The sequence below is a fragment of the Cupressus sempervirens genome, chromosome 10 (genome assembly GCF_028749045.1).
Source record: "Cupressus sempervirens isolate cs-2001-9-10 chromosome 10, ASM2874904v1, whole genome shotgun sequence".
Lineage (NCBI taxonomy): Eukaryota > Viridiplantae > Streptophyta > Pinopsida > Cupressales > Cupressaceae > Cupressus > Cupressus sempervirens.
Window position 1 is genome coordinate 247,555,431 of NC_143127.1, and position 21,248 is coordinate 247,576,678.

General features: G+C 36.0%; 1 protein-coding gene across 1 annotated transcript in view; it reads left to right on the forward strand.

Annotated features, from left to right (window-relative positions):
* Positions 1-21,248, forward strand: part of LOC149533554 (NAD(P)-binding Rossmann-fold superfamily protein) — an 83,210-nt gene that overhangs the window by 35,924 nt on the left and 26,038 nt on the right. The window lies entirely within an intron of this gene.

Here is a 21,248-nt window from a genome sequence, read left to right on the forward strand (position 1 = left end):
AATCAAAAGGATAATTTATAAACATATATATATCTATTGCACATATATATATTTTATTAAGATGACATCATATTTAATGTTAATCGAAGGTTGTACCTATAAAGTATGTATATCCAAATACATGTTTCACCTGGAAGATTATTTTATCTTCTTGTACACGCATTTAAATGTATGTATTAAATAGATATAATCTTGTTTAAAAATAATACTATGGTGTCACCTTATTTTTATATCTATGTGCACATACATAAATATGTATTATACTGGAGTGATGAGAATATCAATCATAAACCATTAAAGGTATGTACTTAAATTAAGTTAAAATGTTTAATGTTTTAATGTTATCCAATAGCTCATGCGTGTCCAATGATTGTATCTTGTTATACATGTCGCTAGGTCCTCAACCATGGTGATTCAAGATTCATACCCATTTGCCTAATGATGGTGATGCCCTTGTGCCCAATTCTTTTCTGACAATGCTGCCACCCCTTTCATGTGCTTTCCACAAGGAAATTCTCCACAGTTAAATCATATTACCATAACAAGTTATTATTCATAAATGATCGTAATGGCTAACCGCCTTTTCAATTCCCATGAATTCATCATAAATAATCAACTAGCATGTTATCTTCATATGAAATTATAACGACTAACCATCTTACCATTTCGCAGGATTATAACAAATTTTAACTGCCAACTGACTTCATGTGAAACTCAACGGCTATAAGAACATTTTAAATCGGGTCAAAAATCGGGATGTAACATGTATTTACAAGAAGGTACACAAAAATTGTAAGCTCCAAAACCATTTTTGAGCTGATAAGTTTTAATTACGATTAGATGTAGGGCCATCAGTTAGAACCCTACGAGGACCTAAAGCAAGCAATGAAAATTGGACCAAAGGGAACAAGGTACACTAGTTGTTAGAGAAATATAGGAGTTCAAGAAGGTTAGTGGACAATGCTATGCCAAACCCTAAGGTAATAGTGACATGTGCATGTGTAGAGATGAAATTATTGGACAAGGCACTTGAGGATTGAATTCCTAAAGGTCCAATATCTGCAAGCTACTAGATTGCAAGCTTTTATGCCAAGTATAGTTAGTACACATACCTAGAAAATGAAATAGTGGAGTCATACACTCTCTTAGGATCAAGATGCACATTTTTATTTCATGTCCTTTCTCATTCTTCATGTCTTACATTACAACTACCCAATTATTGGAGAAAGCATCTCAAGGAGTAATTTGATGACACTTCTGACATTGTTGCACATGCAAAATATTGCAAGATTGGATTAAGGCACTAAAATTACAATGTTTGGACGAGTGGAGATTTCAATTGGAAGTGTGACAATACCCCGCCACTAAATTCAATTTCTTCTAACACTTGAGCCATGTTCACTTTGTGGAAATTTAGTCCAAACACGAGGCAAAACTGTGTCTTATATCATCACAATATAAGGTGTAGAGGTTGATTGAAAATATTTTAGTGTATATTCTGTTATTTGTGTACTAATGGCAATGTTTATGATGTTTGAAACAACCGACCATCTTTGATAACAACGACAAGGATGATTGTGGACTACTAGCAAACTCCATAATTGATAAATGAAAGTGAAAGATATCTACTTCCTCTCTAAGTAGTAGAAGAGACTATAGTCAAGGGTATTGAATTTATAGAGCTAAGTATCAACTATGAGCCCCTTTAGAAAATGTGACAGCTTGTCTCAAGAAAAATTGACACATGCACATACTCATAAGAGTCCACTTGCATAACATTCAATTTAGATGAGCCTAACACTAGTAGCACCTCAACCTTCATAATGCATCCACATACAACTCCTTTAAAGACTCCAAAGATGCAAGGGTAGAATCAAGTACCAACCCATAGACCAACACCAACGCGATTACCAACTGATATACCTATTAAGGAAATTGAGGTACTAGAGCGTGTACACAAAAAAATTGCCCATATAGAGACTAAAATGAATTATCTTAACTTAGGTCTCAAATGTTGTTATAACCCACAAGGAATTACTAACCAACAGATTGAACATATTTAATACCCTCAATATGGTGGTGTTAATTCTAGGAGTATCAATTGAAACAATGGTTTTTGGGTGTTGTAGTTGATAGTGGACAATATACTTTTGATGGAGATTCAATGTGCATGCAACTACATGTTTGTTGGGCTTGATGTAGAAAATTCATTAAGTTGTGCACACAAGTTGGTGGTGCTGCATTTATTGAGTAGAGAGTAGAAGAGGTAAGCCATTTGAAGGAAGAGTTAGCCAAAGTGCTCGTGGATTGACAAGCAGCAGTAGATTAGGTATATGCACCCAATAGGAAAACATCAAATAGTACAACACATTCAAATGCCAATTTTTGCATGGTTAAAGCCTAAATGTAGACCAAGGAAGAAATTTTTCAATGCATGCTTCAAGCCAACAAATGATTACATCAGCTGTAGGATAAAGCTATCGTGGTATGCTTATATGCATTACAAGATGCAACGATTGACATCTAAAATTATTGGGTTAGATGAAAGTTTAGAGGGCCATATTGGTACCGTAAAATCTTTAGACCAATGCTTGAACGAGTTGGATGATGAAAACCATCATTTGGTGAAAGAGGAGGAAAGATAGATAGAGGAAGAACAAATGAAGGCCAAGAAAGAGCACGTGGAGAAGAAAAAGGAAGAAAATAAGTACTAAAAATGGGAAGAAGAGAAGCAGGGGAAAGCAATTGAGGAAGTAGAGTGATTAAAGCAAGAGGAATTTTCTATGCAGAAAAAGAAAGGTAAAATTGATAAAAGACCAACTAAGAATTTTATGCACACATTCTAGTAGTCACAATAGCCATCAACACAATCAAATACCTAGTAGTGGGATATTGTAATAACCCTTGCCAAGTTATAGCTAAATCAAGCATCAATTTCTTTCACATTTCAATGGTTTGACATTTTGTCAAACACTTGGCAGGCTAACTCAATATAACTGTAATGAAAAATCTCTCATGAAGTTTGAGTTAATTACCTTTGTATTTAGAACATATATATTGAATACTGAAACCATTATTGGTATCACAACTTTGTAAGCACAATTTTAAAGTGAATGCCAATGCTGAAACTAACACAATCACATAGACTAATAACCATCTTTATTCAATGCAAATCTGATTGCTATCATGACAGATGACAATGGTATAAACTAGAATCAATTACAATGGAACCTGTGTTTGACACAATGATGCAATTTCCTTGTAATAACAGCTTGCCAATCAATCGTAGCTTCCTGGCAACCAGACCAGACCTTCAAAATCTCCTACACAAGCCACCAATGTAGGCCTAGCAAAAACAAATTGCAGGGCCCCAAAACAATTTGCAGCCCCTTCAAATTACATCTGCAGCCCTCAAACAAATATGCAGCCACTCTCACAGATTTCAACTGATGCCAAACGCTGCTACAAGCTGAACAAGAGTCTCCAAACATGTACAAAAGATTCCCAAGCCAAACCGCAGGTCTGCAAATATATGCCAGACTTCCAAATAATGCTCGATGCTGCTCAATTCACGACAGCCTCACAAACACACATCAATGTCCCAAATTTGGAACTCTACAATTATTTTCTTCCAAGCCACGAGAAATACAGTAATGGAAGAGCTGGAACAATTCCCAGAATTGATTCACAATACCTCAGCTGTGAATCCAAACCCTTTTACCTCAGCAAGGGCACAGGAAATCAGAACTTCAGAAATGTCACTAAGACACAAAAACAAATAAGATAAATAAAATGATCAGATGCCTTTCCCATCAAATGGCCTCATATTTATAATCTTCAAAATGGCATAAGGTTCCCAAATGAACTTCATTTAAGAAGCTTCCTCCACACAACATTAAAATATAATAAAGTGCTGTTATAATATAATTTATTAATTGCATTTGGTTCCAAAAATGACCTTTTCCACCATAACATAATATTCTGACACGCAAGACCATTGTTTCTTGCTCCCACGATTAAAATTTTTTTGTCCCGGTTCCAATGATCTATAATACTAAGGTGACCAACAAACAACACCAACAAAAATAGCAACCTCAGCGTATTTAGTCTTTTAGATGAATAATAATAATAATTCACCTGTCTTGCAAAAACAATTGAAGAAGCATCTGAATCGAAATCTAACAACACCGAAGTGATCCTGATGATGAATGAACTTGATGGGGTGACTTACTATAAATAGACGCTCCCTCCAAGATTCTTGGAGCCCAAACCAAAAGCCCGAAATAAAAATTGAGAGCATCACTCAACTCTTCTAACTCAACTGAGCTCATCAGAACCAACAACTTGTTTTACTATAAATAGTAAGTCCCTCAAATAGATCCAAAACACACCATAGGCTACTGAAAAAGTCTATAACCTCACAACTGAGACCCTCAAATCCCACTGTCAGCTCACGAGGGTCGCGATGGTGAACTGACCAAGCCAACTGCAGGACCCTACTAAAAATGGGGACATTACAAATTTGTAAAAGTAGTTAAGGTCATACATAATTTAGCTAACTTGACTTGTTGATTGACTGATTAGTGCCAATGAGTGTTGAATATAATGAGCTTAAGGCTTAGCGGATTGAAGAAGACATATTTGATGCACATGTTCCTCAATCGATTGGATGTAAATTTTTCTTGAGGACATGACATTTACTCAAGCAATAGACATTGATGGGCTTACTCAAGTACATTTAAAATCGTATGCATAACTTAAGTAGATGTCAAAAGCATCTATATGACATAGATAAGCAATGAAACAGAGAAGCTCAAACAATTGACCACACCTAATAATGGTAGTCTTGAAAACATCAACATGATTGCATTAGCAAAAGGAGTTCATGGCACCTAGCCTTGCAAAATGGAAAGATGATTTTTTACCTTAAAGTTTCTGAGATGAACCAGAGCTGGCGCACATATTCAATCAAGCATTACAACAAATGGCCAATCCAGAGGAAATAGTTCTCATTTTTTGTACAATTGTTCCATTTTTTTTGTGTGTTTTAAATATTGATTATAGAATTGTGTCGAGAGATATTGGGGAGATAATGTAACAATTTGCATTTACACTTTTTTAGCACGTGGCTAGAGATAGAAATTCACAACTTCGTTAACATGCATAACTAATAATGTATAAGACATATCTAGGATACAATGTCAATGCAATTTGTATTGAGTTTTGAAGCAAGATTTCTTTATTCATCAATAATGCATGGATCTGTTTATAGTTTCAGTGGTGATAGGGGATGGGTGCTATACCCTTTAGTTATAGAATTGTGTTGAGAGATAATGTAACAATTTGCATTCACACTTTTTTAGCACGTGGCTAGAGATAGAAATTCACAACTTCGTTAACATGCATAACTAATAACGTATAAGACATATCTACATACAATGTCAATGCAATTTGTATTGAGTTTTGAAGCAAGATTTCTTTATTCATCAATAATGAATGGATCTGTTTATAGGTTCAGTGGTGACAGGGGATGGGTGCTATACCCTTTAGTTGTGAGGGAAGAGACAGACACAAACATAGAGTGCCTTAGTGGATTTAAAGAGTGTACCTAGATTCTTATCAATGCAAAGATATTCATACAACCTTAGTAACTTTGTGCATAGTTTAGCACAGGAATTTCTTTGACCTTTAACACAGAAGATTGAGGAGTCGATGTACTTTGGGTGAGACAGATTGCCAGTGTGTATATTATCCAAGTGTTTATCCATTAATTTTTAGAATGCAAGTAGATTATTATTAACAAATTTTCAATCTAATGGTGGCCAATGAGTATGCGTGCAGGAACTTGATGTTTTTGGCATGGTACTATTAATGTTAGAGCTGCTGTTGTTTTAATATCATAGGCTGTTCATTCAACTTTTTCTTTATTGATAATTTTTGGGGATGTAAACAGCTGTTGAGAGGTTTTATGACTTGTCTTTTTACATCAAGTCTTGGAGTATTACTTGCTAATAGCAATTACTGGCTTCATGATATTTAAAACAACACATGTTTTACATCTTGATGCCATTAAGTGCCCATTGTGTATGTGGTGTGGGTTTAATTTTTTTTACATAGTTCTCTACATGATCCTAGACAATCCTAACCAAGAGCAACATGAAGTGGAGCTTTCAACGGGTTCACAGAAAGAGTCTTACAGTGTGTAATATTGAGTAATACAATCTAATAATTTTTATCATTGTTATGTTTATTATTAGCACGTTATGTGTTAGTTGAGGGGAATTCCTCCTTTTAGGTTAAAACATACATATATTTATTATATGTTTTGTGTAATACTCAGAATGTACTCCTTTTTTTTTCTTCTGCCTACTGCTGTACCAGAACCTAAATCAATAATTTAACAATAGCATATAATATGTTTCTTGTTCAGATGGTTTCATCTATCAAAATAGGGTCCATGGTAGACAAACTGAATATAATTTCAGATCATAGGAAAGGGACCAAAATTGACAGTTTTAATAGCAAAGGAGTAGAGTAATTCCAATCCAGTCATTGGTAATTAGCATCTTACCTAAATGACTTTGTCTCTTTATTAATGAGTAGTTAGTAATAATAAGATTTAGGAGTTGCAGCTGTTGATATTATTGTAGCTATGGTCAGATTTCTTCATGCCAACATAGATAACATAAAGGTTTTGATAACTATTATTGTGAGATAATACAATTATATTATTATGTGATAATATATTTATATTATAACTATATTCTATAATTATTATATTATCTAATAATATAATAATCGGAACCATTTGGAAGAATACGTTCCTTGGTGAAGGGACACCACAAAAGGTATAAAGGAAGATTAATCTTCCTCTCCTCGACAACAATAAAAATAATACACACTCAATCTGTATTATGGAGAAGCAGCAGTGCTCGGGGGAGATGATAAATGTTTATCATCTATGGTTCGGAGGGCAACAATGATTGAGTCATTGCCCATAGTTAATTGAGCATCAGAAAAACATGGTATCAGAGCCAAGTTCTGTCTTAGGGACCTTCTGGTAGAAATGAAATGACATGAGAAGTGTTCTTTGAAACAATAAAGGACATGAGAGTGAGTTTATTAAGGCGCAGAGAAGCATCGGTATCTATAAAATTTCGTGGGAATGGATACACAGTAAATTGCTAGCAGATTGATGGATTCCAAGACTCAGAACAAGATATCGAGAGTTGGAAGCAACCGGTTGACCTGGCTACTATTTGTCATCCTTTCCATATTCGATTATAACTTGCTAATAGGTATAAAGTGTTAATATCTTCTATGTATTGACAATTACACTCCACCCCTGTGAATTTCTCTCTCCATTCACAAAGTTTGGAGTCATCAAAATAGCCATAACATTGGGAATGAAGTAAGAGGGAAGAATCAACAATGATTAAGAAGAAAGGTTTAGAAGATAAGACTCAAAATAGAGAGGGATTCCAAACACATGGAGAAAAGGGAATACAATTAGTTCATTCAGAATATCTTCATCATCTCATAGAACCAATAGAGCCACAAGTCATGATCATCGCCAATACAAGTCATGATTGGGGATTCTTCAACAACGATGGATAACTAGATCATAAACCAAATACCAAGATTGAATCAGCATGTGGCAGGATGAGACCAAAAATATATTCAATGTTTTTATATGCCCAGCATCAAAGGAGCATTTGCATCGCCTACAAATATGAAGTTGGGGAAAGAGTGTGGAGTATTGATGCAAAAGTCACAACAAATATTTAGAACAAACAACATCTATGTGGATTTCGACTATATTAACCTTCAAATTGTGAATTCAAGATGGGAGAAATAGGAGGCCCCGGATCATCATAAGTGCTAATAATCCAAATACTAGTGCCAACGTTGAAGAAGAGCCCAATGACAATACTAAATATTTGTAAATAAAAATCAATCATCCCAAACAATTGACACAACAGTTACACCGTGGAAAATGGCTTGGGATCTCCATACTCAGATGTTGAGTTTGCATTGAGATGGTTACATTGGATATTCACTAGAGTATGCAGCACATTGTGGAGAACAAAACTCAAGCGCTCAAGTGCACTTTAGCTGCCAAAATTTTGAGCTTGTATGGATTAAGACATATTATTCACCCACTCAACATTAGGAGAGATTTAGCATAATTCACAAGGATATATTTGGAACAATGATATGATTAAGTCAAGGTTCAGCTATTGCTAAACATGTGTACATCATTCTACTAAATCAAGATCTTTGAATGTTACATGAGTAGAGCCATTTAAATTAATCTCATATTGCATCCTATATGTTGGATCTATGTATCATGAACCCGAACATATATATTCCTACGCAGAAGTTCATCTAAGAGTTGAGGATGGTGCAAGTTCTTTAGAAGGGATCTAGCTTGGGTTGTGAATTTGCGAATATTATGATCAATGTATCGTGTCACTTCTATGTCAGTGAAAACTGAAAGCATTTGATTGGGGAACAATAAGGGATTCTTTGTAATCGAATGAGTGTGTAGAGCAGTGACCACCAATGGAGGTTGTTACCAAATCTATGTAAGAAGTCTACCTATCAAACAAATTTCTTAATGACACACATTTAGTACCAAGAGCTCCTTGAAAAAGGCAATGCAGAGGTATTACCGATTCTTAAAAGATGGCCTAAAGCTGCATTAGGTATCCAAACTTTGTGAACATTGGGGCATGGAAGAATCACTTTCTTTTCTCTATTATGTTACTCATCCTGGACAACTAAAAAGAGTTGGTGATTTATATCAAGGATGTGAGGCACAAAGTCAAGATTATGAAGAGCTTTCCTCAATATAAACCAAAGTTCTAGTATCATGAATTCTTCTTGGCACGATTTCGTATATGGCATTATTAAATTACTCAATAATGGTGCAGTACAAGGATGGTGTATTCCTGAAGGAGATGAGCAAAACTCCCAGTGAAGACAACATACCCGACATATGACACGATTCAATTAAGAACAAGCCAATTTATTATCAATAGATCTTGAATCAAATGAACTTCATTTATGTTGGGCTGAAAGTCCTTCCCGGTTACGGCCCATACATTCCAGATACAAACCAACTCTTCTACTTCGAGCCTTAGCTATCACTTCCTTCACTATACTAACCATGCTACCCTACAAGACGTATCTACATTACATATATAGTCATTAGGACACACAAGTCGGCTTTTAGTTCACATTTTCCCAAAGTAGGAAATGTGTTATACATTGTAGGACTGACCCACAAAGAATAAATGACCAAACACATAATACATCATAAAAACATTTGCGACCTTAGATATAGGTCCTCACATGATCCAAGAAACCATATACAAAGCCACAAAACCTCGCAGAAGCAAAACACCATGCATCATTGGAAGAACTGCGTAGGAAATCAACACCCGAGAAGATGAAAGAAACATAACCTTAAACATTTGTAACATTGAATTCTGTGAACATAGGAGAATGATCCAGGATAGGTCCACAATAAGAAGCCAGGTATGCAAAATCTGGAATGAGAAATCAAGTGATCACCAACTCAAACTGTCAGACAGGAATTGGAAACAGAAAACAAAGTAGATATCTTTTTGGGTGATAACAGCCCAAGGATGCTTCTGTATCAGATAAAGAGATAAGTGTTTAATGCTTGTACCTCGATATAGTTATGGACCTGTACATTGGAATAGTGAATAATGTATGCTTATTGCTTTTAGAAATTTGGATCAGATTATAGATAGAGGTATTTTAATTATTTTTCAATATGATATATCTGAACTAACTCTGTTTGATCTCTTTTCAATCTGGTATGATTCTTTCTTTGCAGAAATATACAAGAGGATAAGACTGCAGATCTCTAAGTATATTTTATTGTTTGTAAATCTGATATATACTGATCTTTTGTGTAACTTGTAATGGCACTCAATGTGTATTGTATGTGTTTTTCAGGAAACAATTGAGATCATTTTATATACCTCTCTGTACAAGCATGTCTAACATAGAGACACGTCTCTGCCCCTATTTTCATAACTCTGCCATTTCATATAAACAACCTGATAACAGTCATAATATATGCTCGAACATATGGTATAGACTTCTCTAAAACAGTCAATCGTTGTTGATTATTCAGATTGGTACTTTGTGTTTAATATGACTTGGCTGGTATCATTATCAATGCTATGATTGTATTATTAATATTTATTGGATTAATAATAACACATGTTTATGACATATATATGTGTGTGTGTGTCAGTCCAATAAACATTAACTATTAATAATACTCATAACAATTGTATAGAGAAAGGATACACATCAAATGCATAAGTGCAATAGATCATTTAATGATTTGATTTTATCAATTGGACTTATCCGGCTGAAGCTATAAATCAATAACACTCCCTCTTAGCTAGGGAGGATAGATTCTATCTAGATAAGCAGTACCTTATACTCATACCAACATGACATCTATCATAATTGATGTTACCTCACGGTATCATCGGGAGTATGTAATGTCCCCATTTTTAGAAAGTCTATGCAGTTGATGGAGTTAGCTCATCATAGCGACGCTTATGAGCTGATAGGGTGTTTTGGGGTCTTAGTTGTGAACTTACTATTTTTAGTAAGTTTATATTTGGCAGTTGCTAGTTTTGGCAATGCAGTGGGTGGCTTTGGTAGTTGGTTGTCACTTGCAGTAAATAAGGTTAATAATTGCTCGAGCTCTTATTTATTCAATAATTATCAAGTTGCATTATTATAATGATATTTATATTATTATAATAATGACATTAAGAGTTATTTCTTAAAAGTATGTTGGAAAGTTTCAAGTGTTGAGTTCTTTTGGGAAACTTCCACAATTTCTCAATTGGAGTTTTTTAGGAAACTTTGGCCAATGAAAGATTATAAATGAGAGCTCATTTCATTGGGAAAAACACATTTGAAAATATATTTGGTTTTTGTGCCTTTGTGGCTTTTTCCTGAGTTCTGAATTGTATGCCCTTGTTGAAGTACAAGGGTTTCTGAGGTTTTGAAGATTGTCTGGAGTCATTGTTGCTGCATAGTGATTTCATTGGTTAATCTCCTATCTGTGATTATTTGTCCCTGGGAGATTGGTATTATCATTCTGAATTATTTTATTCTTCTCATCTTATGATTTGGCTGAGGGTTTCGAAGTTTGGGAAGTTGTGGTAATTTCGTTGCAAGTTGTATACAATTTGCTTGGTCTCCTACTATATTTCTGTGACTAAAGAGAGTTTGGTTTTGAGTATTTGAAATTGTGGTGATTTGAATTTCTTGGTAACCTGTGAATTCCTATAAGAGAGACATTATTAATTTCTGAGGTCTACGCTTTTCACTGGCAGTGTTTTGAGGTTGGGCATTGTGTACTAAAGGCAACATTATATTTGGGAATGGCAGATGCCTTCTCCTAAGACCTGCATTTACCATTCTTGACTCACGCAGTGGATAATTGGCACCCACAACTGCAATTTTGGGTCCATACATCTGTCGTACAAAGTCCATGCAAATGCATTGTTTCACTAAACTTGTGGCCGGCTAGCATTTGTTCAACAGCTACCAGATTTGAATTTGGAAGTGTGGTGTGATCTGTACTTTGAAGATAATCATTGTTTGCTTCTAGGAATTGGCACTAAGGAGCTAGCGGTGACAATAAGATCGCAAGTTTAGTGGGATGGCTTGCCAATTGCAATCCAGGTGCTAATTAATAATATGTAAATTTGATTAATATTTAAGCAAATAAAGTGCAATGTGGTTTTCATTTCCAGTTACAGTCTGACTTCCCATATTGGCATTATAAATTTCTCGAAGTTGTTGATACATTTTTACAACGGGAAATACAAAATTACAAGATTTCATAAAATCTCAAAAAACATAAGTTGTGCATCAACATTTAAACTAGTAGCCAATCAGGGTCTTTACAGTGGTATCAGAGTGGTTCCTACCAGCTTGTAGGAATTGGGCTCTGAATCAAATGATAGTGGTCAGTGCTTGGTTAGAATTACAATCAGTATTTGATTCGTTATTTTCTATTCAGTATCATGGCTGATGTTAGGAGATTTGTGTTGGGTATGCACTATACCCAAAGACGATGTACCACTCCACCTAGGGAAGGTAAACCTGAGATACAGTTTGGTTCTGTTGGTAGTCAAGGCAGATCAGGCAGGTCTGGAGTTAGAGATGCTGATGTTGACAGAGAGGCTATGAAAACATTTAGGGACCTGTTAGTTGGACAACAACATATGATAGGTGTACTGCATCAATTGTCTAATACTTTGCAACAGATAGCACTTCCTCAAGGACGGAGTAGGGAGAGAGCTCGAGATGTTTCTGTTTGTTCTCATAGATCTCGAGTCGAGGATAGAACCCAAGATTGTGATAGGTACAGAGATGCAGATCGGGTTCAAGTTGAGGATCGTGGTGGATTGGCTGAGAGAGATGACATACATACTAGCCCTCATGATAGGCCACAATGGCCCATGTTTCTGAGACCTAAGGTGGATGTGGTTAGTATTGAGTTTGAGGCCGCTCCTTTTGCTGATGATGTGTTGGCACACTTTACGAAGTGGGATGCTTTACCACAGGCTATTAAAGAGCATTTGAATTTTGATAGGTTCTTGACTAAAAAACGAGAGCATTCCAGAGCGAGGTCGGGACCTGAGAGAGAATGACCTCGACAGACTGAGTTACAACAAGTTGCTAGTAAGATGACATTGGAGAACTTTGATGGTATTGGGAGAGTTACAGCTCGAGCCTATATTCATAAGCTCGACACGTTTTTGGCTGTCCTATGTCAAAAGTGGACACTATTAGATTTGCAGTGTTGCATTTGGATGGAGGTGCCCATGACTGGTGGTACCATGGGTTAGTCTCTTTGCAACATGATTAGATCACTTTTTATCAGGAGTTCATGGATCGCTTGATCGAGAAATTTGATAGGAAGGATCCAGAGGTGTACTTTCGTGAGTTGGCTTAGTTGAAGTAGTCTGGTGGATTGGAGACTTACATTTGTGAGTTCCAGAGGCTTTCAGTCATGGTTTATGATATTTCAGAGTGCAGACGGCTTATGTTATTTATGGAAGGATTGGCTAAGCCACTTTGTGGATGGGTGAAGTCATTGGATACATCTTCTCTACAGATAGTGATAAGGAAGGCATGTGACTTGGAGTCCTCTTCTTGAAGCAAGCTTGCTTCGAAATCTTTTGCTCTTCTGCTTGATGATGAGTCCCCACCAGTTGTTAAGGACAAGGGAAAGTCAGTGGGGAGATCTGATGACACTTCTGGAGAGAATTTAAGGAGGCGTCAGCTTTGCTATTGGTGCAAGGGGCCTTTCTCTAAAGGTCATACTTGTGTGTTGAGGCCAAAGGGAGCAGAAAATCGTGTTATGTGGGTTTACACTGATATAATTGAGGACGAGTCATCACAATAGCATGAGGATGTCGATGAGGATGATTATACTGAGGATAGAGTTTATATGGTGATGAGTATTTATAGCTTGGTATTTGACCCACATGTGCAGGATTTGCATTGGGTACAGAGTTGGTCCGAGCCTAAGTTGGATTATTTGTAGAATGATTGGGTGGGTATAATGAAGGAGAGTGTGTTGAGATCTCCTAAGGATTTGTTTGTTAGTGATATTCTAACTTTTACATCACCAACACAAGTTTTTGGTGCTATGTTGCGAGTCATGTTGGTCTAATGATGGTATTGGCATTCAATTGGTTTAGTGAGGTCAGGGACATGCTTGCTTCTTATGGGATCTCGGTGGAGGTTTTTGTATGATGCCATATTGCTTGAGGACAAGCAATTTCGGGGAGGGACTGTAATGTCCCTGTTTTTGGCAAGTCTATGTAGGTGATGGAGTTAGCTCATCATAGCGACCCTCATGAGCTGACAAGGTGTTTGGGGGTCCCAGTTGTGAACTTACTATTTTTGGCAGTGTAGTGGGTGGCTTTGGCAGTTGGTCGTCACTTGCAGTAAATAAGGTTAATAATTGCATGAGCTCTTATTTATTCAATAATTATCAAGTTGCATTATTTTAATGATATATATATATCATTATAATAATGACATTAAGAGTTTTTTTGGAAAGTTTCAAGTCTTGTTCTTTTGAGAAACTTCCACAATTTTTGAAGTGGAGTTTTTTAGGAAACTTTGGCCAACGAAAGATTATAAATGAGAGCTCATCACTGGGAATAGCAAGTGTGAAAATATATATGATTTTTGTGCCTTTTTGGCTTTTTCCTGAGTTTTGAATTGTATGCCCTTGCTGAAGTATAAGGGTTTCTGAGGTTTTGAAGATTGTCTGGAGTCACTGCTGATGTATAGTGATTACATCAGTTAATCTCTTATCTGTGATTATCTTGCCTAGGAGATTGGTATTATCATTTTGAATTATTTTATTCTTCTCATCTTATGATTTGGTTGAGGGTTTTGGAGTCTGGGAAATTGTTCTAGTAATTTCGTTGCAAGTTGTATACAATTTTCTTGGTCTCCTATTATATTTCTGTGACTAAGGAGAGTTTGGTTTTGAGTATTTGAAATTGTGGTGATTTGAAATATTTGGTAACTTGTGAATTCCTATAAGAGAGACGTTATTAATTTCTGAGGTCTGCGCTTTTCACTGGCAGCGTTTTGAGCTTGGGCATTGTGTACTAAAGGCAGTGTTACATTTGGGAATGGTAGACGTCTTCTCCTAAGACTTGCGTTTACCATTCTTGACTCACACATTGGAGAATTGGCACCCAAGGCTGCAATTTGTAATGACCCTTTCGAATAGGCCACTAAAAAAAATCCTAAATTTAATACACTGCTAAAGTATATTGCTGAAATAAGAAAATAATAGTGCCAATGTATTCATTCAATGAAAAATCAAATGTTTTTACAAATGATATGGCAGTTTTCAGCACCAAAACATTATGACATGGCACATTATAGACAAACCCTAACTGGCTGTATACAATTGAGAACTTGTTACAACTACAAATTGAAATGAAAAACCTGGATTGATCAGATACTGGAGACTGACTACTGAAGATGATATGGTGAAAGTGCAACTCCACTTGAAACTCCAAACCAGCAATTAAGCACAAGTGAAAGGACTGAAATATCCTTCCCACAGCTGCAATAATTCAGGTGATCTTTCACACCCTCAAAATTGCGTACCAATTGAGAGTTTTCGTTCTCAATGGCCAATTGTGACTACTTGCAGAAACCCTAGGCTCCACAATGCACATGAGCAAAAATCAATAATAAATCTCGATGATAGGCAATGAGCCCTCAATGCCTATTTATTTTTTTTCCTCGATAGCTCGACCTCTTTTTTTAATTATTTCTCTGCTTCTTCCAGCAACCTCTAGAACATTATTTTATTTAATGACTTTATAAGATATATCACTTAATTAAATATAAAGTTACCTTGTAATATTTTTTTTTTATCAATAACTTTATAAATAATTAACTCCTCCAAAACGGGGATATTACAAATTTTGGGTCCATACATCTGCCGTACAAAGTCCATGCAAATGCATTGTTTCATTGAACTCATGGCCGGCTAGCATCTCTTCAACAGTTACCGGATTTGAATTTGGAAGTGTGGTGATCTGTAGTCTAAAGATAATCATTGTCTGTGGCTAGAAATTGGCACTAAGGAGCCAGCCTTGACAACAAGAAGGAAAATTCAGTGGGACGGCTTGCCAATTGCAATCTAGGTGCTAATTAATAATATGTAAATCTAATTAATAATATGTAAATCTGATTAATGTTTAAGCAAATAAAGTGCAATGTGGTTCTCATTTCCAGTTATAGTTTGATTTCCCATAGTGGCATTATAAATTTCTTGAAGTTGTTGATACATTTTTACAACGGGAAATACAAAAATTATAAGATTTCATAAAATATCAAAAAATATAAGTTGTGCATCAGCATTTAAACTAGTAGCCAATCAAGGTCTTTACAGGGTATGGTATGAACATGAATACCAACCATATGATTTTCACAATTCTCGTATCATTTCTTGTATGTTCATTGGCATGAAGTCTCATGATGCCTACCAAATAAGATACCTATTAATGGCATATCCACGGATGCTACATCTCATAACATCCACCATGACATATCTCAGTAATATAACGTGTTGTAGTTGCACACTACTCAATACTAAGTAAGAGATATGAACTTTCATGATATATGCACAAATATCAACCATATGATATTCATGATAGTAGGTTTAGCTATTGTTAAAGTTGTCACTTTATAATATTAACCACAAATAAAAATTGATGAAAGATCATAACCTTTCGTAATGTTTCTACAAGATCATGTAATAACACACATGATAAAATAGTTTTTTAAATATGAAACATCTTTTAAATATTTGTACAATACATTTATTGAGACTCACCTCAAATAAAATTTACAATTTTACCTTACCAAGCTTACCTCCAAAGTGATCCACTCTTAAGCTTAGAGAGAGGCTTGGTTAGAATATTTGCAATTTACCCATAAGTGCTATGTATGTCAGCTGTATAACATTTCTCTCCACCATGTCTCTAATATAGTTGTAGGGAATCTCAATGTTCTTCGATCTATCATGAAATTCAGGGTTTACAGAAACCTTTATACAACTTTGGTTATCACAATGTATAATTGTGGAATCCATGGTTTGTCTAAACAACCCCACCAATAGTTTTCTCAACCACACGACTTCCTGATCTCCCATGGATGCTGCAATGTACTTAGCTTCGGTAGATCTTTGTGCGACTAAGGACTGATTTTTGCTAAACTAGGAGATCATGGTTGATCTAGTGTAACCCGGGTGCGCGCACCTGAGTCAAAACCTTGACGCACTCGGTGTGCGTAAAGCCCCAGTGTGGGTGCGTCATGCACTTGAGTACCCTCGCCGGAAAAAATTTTGCCGCCACACCTTGGCCGCACTGGTCAAGCACCTAGGTGGGATGCAGTGCTCGGGTGCGTGGCGGGTGCTTGGGTGTAGGGGTGCTCCCAGGGTGCTTGTGGGGTGCTCCTAGGTAGATGGCCGAAAAAGTTAAAAACAAAAAGTTTTTTTGCATTTTTTTTAAAATTTGTTTTTTATCCATGCTAACCCTAATTGGGTGTGGGTCCCATATGGTCTATTTAAAGGTTTAATAAGACCAATAAACCTCTTTTTCATTTCATCATTTCATTTCATTGTTTTGGAGCAACAAGGAGCTAAGTGAGCAAAAGAGTTTGGAGGAGTTTGTGAGAGCTTAGTGGGTGATTTTGCAAGGGATTGCAAGATCAAGAGGAGCAAGAAGATTTGATTTGGCAAGTGTCTCCTCAAGTTCAAGGTAGGTTTTTTTAATTTTACAACTTTTTTTGGTTTTAGAAATCAAGTTATGATTTTAAAATTTAGCATTTAGTTTTACTTTCAACTTAAATTTTTGAATGTTTCATTCTTGAATCTTGTTGATAGTAGATAGTTGATAGTTCTATGATCATTGATTTTTTAATTTTTGTTATATATATTAATTTTTTCATTGTTCTTAAAATAAAAATATGGCAATATGGCATATGCTGAAACATATTTAGTATTTAGCTTCCTTTTTAATATTTTTAAATCGTAAATGCTAAAATTAAATAGTAAAGTTTTAACTTTTAAAGTTTAAAGTTTAAAGTAGGCTGAAACTAGTTTGTATAACTTATTTTTACTTGGGCTGAAATGTATCATGATCATTCTTATATTTTTATTTTCATTTTGTGAAATGCAGTTTTATAAATGACACCTAGATCTAGCCAAAGTGCAAAAGACATAGAAATTAATGAGGCAAGCGCATCTGATTATGAGCTTGAGCCTGAAGGAAGTGATCATGGGGCTGATGTAGATGGTCAATCTGAGGAAGAGCCTCCTTATGTTGCACCAGGGGTACATTCTATCGATTGCCTTTTAGAGATTTTGACAAAGTATGCTAGGGGTCCTTATGATCCGAAGTCCTCTCTAAAACGGTTTGCTACAAAAATTACACGCCCTACACCTTCAGGGGGTGGCACACGTAAATGGAAGTGTAATATATGTGGCGCATAATGATTTGGCAACATTACAAGAGTTAATTCACACTTTTTTTGGAGTGGCTATGGCATGAACCCATGCATGTTCTTGTCAAATCCTAAGAATGTGAAATACAAAATTGAAGTGAACAAACTATGGGGCATTCTTGATGATAGTGATGTTCCAGTGCCTAGATATTTGTCTGCTAGGCAACAGGTACAAAATATACAACAGTTATAGGGGCAGCGAGATACATCTACTCGTATCTTGAATCAGAGAGTAGGGACTATGTCACCTACACCATCATTTTCCTCACCTACACACAGTTCAACAGGGGATAGCGGTAGGGGGAAACAGAAAGCAACTACAAGTCGTAGTGGTAGTAACCCCATTGCTCATTTATTTAACATGCACGCAAGGGACCAGTTAGATGATGTTGTTGGTGATTTCTTCTTTTCCAATGGCATCTCTACACATGTGGCTCGATCTCCCTATTTTGTGAGGATGATGTCCATGGAAGTGAATGAGGGAGAGCCATCATATGTGCCACTAGATGACCACAAGTTGAGGACCACAGTGTTGGATAGAGCCTATGACAAGGTTGGGATCTTGATGGAGCAGATGAGAGCATGTTGGATGGATTTAGGCTGCAACATTATCATGGACGGGTGGACGAACATTAGTCATTGTCCACTCATCAACATTATGGTTACATGCACCGAGGGCCCATAATTTTTGAAGGCAGTTGATTGTTCATGGCATCGTAAAGATGCTGATTTTCAGTTTCATGTGGTGAGGGAAGCCATTGAGGAGGTTGGGTCACAAGATGTGGTAGCACATGTGTGCAAAGCTGTAGGGAGGCTTGTTGAGGCAGCCTATAGGCATATTTGGTGGACTCCATGTTGTGTGCATGCCATGAACGATGCACTCAAAGACATGGGGAAAATAGAGTGGGTTAGAAAGGTGGTTAATGATGGGAGAGAGTTGCAGATGCTTATTTGCAATCACCATACATCACATGCAATTTTCAGGAGCTTCGCAAAGAAGCAATTCCTGAAACTAGTTGAGACTAGGTACACATCATATTATATTCTCTTGGAGAGAATGATTGAGTTGCAAGAGCCATTGCAACTCATGGTTATGACACAAGAATGGAATCAATGGCCTGAGTCCATAACAGAGTAGGGTGTTGGTTATCAAAATCACTAATTAGAAACTTACGAGCCTTGCCTGCTCGATGCTGGGTATCTAACTAATTTTGGCCAACCTAATAGGATTAAATCCTCTGTGCTTTAGGTTCCGCTGGACCAAGGCCTGTTTACCCAAATCCAAAACTCGGATGCAAAATGTATTATAGCGGATTGCAAAACAAATTCCTTCAACTGGCAAGCGTTAAGGAAAACTTCTAAATTTGGATTGCTTATTAGAATTGTATTCTGCTGAAAGAAAAAATGTTAAAATGATTGTTTAATAAAAGGTCTTTAAAGAAAGAAGATGAAAAATTGCCAGCACTCGATTTATGTAACTTTTAACAAATTCATGACCAGTGTCAAATTCCAATTGGGTAATAGAGTCAAATATATATATATTTACATACAACTTAATGATATTGATAATTTAAACTTTGCTTAGGAAATCACTAATTATGATGCCACAAGTTGTTATATTTTAACGTATCTCAGACCTGTCTATTATGTTTTAACCATTAACGGACACAATAGATACAAATAACAGGAAAGAACTTATATCTTACGCTATTTGTATTTGTCAAATCTGAAGAACAATAAACAACTTAATGTGCTTATCAAATTAGAGAATTATAAACAAATAAATAATCAACATTACAAAGGACGAACTATATGTATTCCAACTCTAAAACAATAGAAATCCTTACTATTTTTATTTGATGGGTAAACTATACTGAAGAGACTTAGCTTCTCGGAACTCTATTCAGCACAATTAGGTCCCTCAAATGTATGAATCAGTACTCAAAAGATTACAATCTCTATGCTTGGTTCAGAAATCCAACTTCTCCTTTAAAATAAAATGAGTTTCAAACACGTATGCGTAATGACAAAGCTCTTGCTTTTTCACTTTGAAAATGAATCCTCTCTATCTTTCTTCTTTTTTTTTCTCTTAGTTCCTACATCTCCTATTTATAAAACACCAAAAGGTGTGTGAGGAATGGACGCATCCTTTTACCACACCTAATCATAACTGAAAAATAATAAAAATAACTGTGATTCATTAATCACCGATAGGATGCAATGTTCTTCACTTCGTTAATGAAAACAAATCTTTTGAAACTTTACTGCCCCGACACAGCACACAACCGCTACTCCTGCCTGCGATCCATCCTCTATACAATGCAAGATATCATAATGCAATAGCTTCTTAGGACGCCACCACATTTCATGCTTCATTCATGAGCTTTCACTTGTGATTTTCTTTTAATTTCTCCCATGCGTTCGACCCTGCAAAACAAAATATAAAACGTCAGCAACCATTCAAAATAATAACATACGGATTTATGAGAAGCGAATGCGAGAACCCTCATATTCATTCTCGCGATGAAAGAAAACATTGGAGCCTTCACACAGACGGATTCCCTTCATGATCGTTATGACAGTCAAGGGTACGTGAACCTGAAGACCCCCAAAATCGCAGAATGCAAAGCACAGAAGGAAAACATGCGCGGGCACCAAAATCTGCTTTGAAAATCGACGCTCAAGACTAATGCTTTCATTCACGTTTGAATAAAAAGATGCCTCTGAACGGTGGACATTTCTATTCTCCTTTTTAAAAATAAGCTTCTCAATATGAACTTGTAGTGCTTACTGCCCTCATTATCATAAGCACTGACCTTGCATGATAGACTGTAACAGATTAGCCACGATATTCAAATTAAACGCATGCTAGTGAGATATACATCTGAAAGTGGAATTCTGGAATATATCAGTTATATCTTTGTGGCTTCATTATCACTATAGGAGCGGCTTATCCATCCTTCCACTAATTTCCTGTTACTAGAGTAGGAATCTACAATTTATCTTCAAATGATCACAATATGAACAATAATGCTTTGCGACAAACCTTTTGCATCTTTGCTTATAATCATGGAAAACAAACACTTCAGTGATGGCTATAAACTTTACCATAATGAACAAAT